Source organism: Sapajus apella, unplaced genomic scaffold, assembly GCF_009761245.1.
Source record: "Sapajus apella isolate SASKATOON/1434 unplaced genomic scaffold, GSC_monkey_1.0 scaffold6, whole genome shotgun sequence".
Classification (NCBI taxonomy): domain Eukaryota; kingdom Metazoa; phylum Chordata; class Mammalia; order Primates; family Cebidae; genus Sapajus; species Sapajus apella.
Genome location: NW_022436946.1, coordinates 28,477,486 through 28,479,448, shown reverse-complemented (window position 1 = coordinate 28,479,448; position 1,963 = coordinate 28,477,486). Strand labels below are relative to the sequence as shown.

Sequence of the window (1,963 nt, the reverse complement as noted above, 5' to 3'; positions counted from 1 at the left end):
GAATTGCCCAAATGCTCAGAAACTGGCTACCACAGATACTTGTAGAAATGGAGATAATTCAGCTATATCTTGAAAAAAGAAACTGAAGATATAGTCTCTGAAGAAATAAACAGAGAACTTTAGACTTATTTAAACAGAGAACAAGAGTTGGGGTAAGAAAAGTGTAGTATCTACATCATCACAGCTGAGGCCACCCCTCTGTCTTCCTCTCTCTTTGGTAACTAGCCACAGTCCCCCAGATCTTTACTCTCTGTGCAGCAGAGAGAGTCTTCTCTGAGAACTCGACTGGTCCAAAAAGAAAAATTAAGCATCCCAAACAGACCACCCTACAATTACATTCATAGTCCATATGCTATACTGTTCTACTGCTGACTTGGGTGGTCGGAAGTTACTTCTTTTTGGTTCTGAGGGAGAACTAGTCATGAGAAAAAAAACTTACATGAAATTTGGGTGTGAGACTAAGCAATGGTCATTACTCTCTTAAGAATTCCACAGTTGGCCAGGTGCAGTGGCTCACACCTGTAATCCCAGCACTTTGGGAGGCTGAGATGGGTGGATCACCTGAGGCCAGGAGTTTGAGACTAGCCTGGTCAACATGGTGACACCCCATCTCTATTTTTAAAAATAAATAAATAAATAAAAAGAATTCCACAGTTAAATATAATCCTGGAAAAGTAGAGAGATGCCTAGTAGATTCCAGCTTATTTTTCCATATCCTCAACTCCATGTCATGTTCTTCTTCCCATCTATTGGCCCTGGCAACAAACAGCATTCCTAGGCTCATCACCAGATACCTGGTGGCAAACCTACAGTGGTAGTACAGAGGAAACCATTTCCCACAGTCCTCTCCTTGACCTCTTGTTTGTAGTCCTGCTCTGGTGACTGGGCATGCTAGGCTTCTTAGATGTCTCTAGAGACCCTGATTTTTCCACCCACTTCAGTTCCTGAAGAGGATTTGCTCGTGATATTTTTTTGTTTTTGTTTTTGTTTTTATTTTATTTTATTTTATTTTATCTATTCAGTCTCCGTAGAGACTTAAAAATTGCCAGTGCTGACTATATTTCAAGTAGTCATGGTGGGGTATTGGGAAAAGTTTTCAATTAGCAATAATTGCGCCTCGGATAAACCTCATCGGCTATGATACTGCCACTAGTGACATTTTATCTGATCTGTTAGTCCTTCACTTCCCTAGCTCCTCTCACAAATATTTAGGTATAATCCCTGTGCCAAATACCTTAATATTTATAGAGGTTCTGCTTCCCTATTGGACACTGACTAATAGTATTCACAGGCCACATTCAGGTGCTTACGTTTCAATCACCTTTTAAAAATCCCCACATGTATTTTAATTGCCTTGACAAAGCTACTATCATAAATCTCCTTTGAGAGAAAATAAACAATATTATAGACACACAATAAAAGACTGGATTTTATTATAAACAAATATTCAGACAACAGAGAAAGCTCTTAGGAATTAAAAATCTAATAGTAAAATGAAATATTCAGAAGAACTGGAATATATATATATGCATGTGTGTGTGTGGTATGTGTCTATATATATATGAAGGGCATAGATACTCTTCTTTCCACAATGCACAGATAATATTTTAAAAATTATAAAAGCATTGCTTTTGTTGAGAGATCCATAATATTGTTGATGCATAGCAGAGATTGAATGATACATCAATGAACACATGGCATGAATGGTTACATCAAAGACTAGTGCCTCTCTTTTAAGCAGTATCTTAGCCAAAGTCTTCTGATTCCTGCAGAGTATAATGCATAAAACACACACACATACTACACCACACAAAAATTTGTGCAAATGACAGGATTTAGGTTGATATGATCATTGATACATAGATATAGATATACATAGAATATCCTCAAAAGTTAGATATTACAAAATAATAGTTCTTGTAATCCTGAGGTTAGGAAACAAGTTGACTGGGGGAAACGAATG

General features: G+C 37.3%; 1 non-coding gene across 1 annotated transcript; it reads right to left on the bottom strand.

The window, feature by feature from the left end:
* Nucleotides 1-1,022: 1,022 nt before the first annotated feature.
* Nucleotides 1,023-1,162, bottom strand: LOC116549880. The gene has a single exon (XR_004268139.1). It is a non-coding gene; the product is annotated as a U4 spliceosomal RNA (small nuclear RNA).
* Nucleotides 1,163-1,963: the final 801 nt, after the last annotated feature.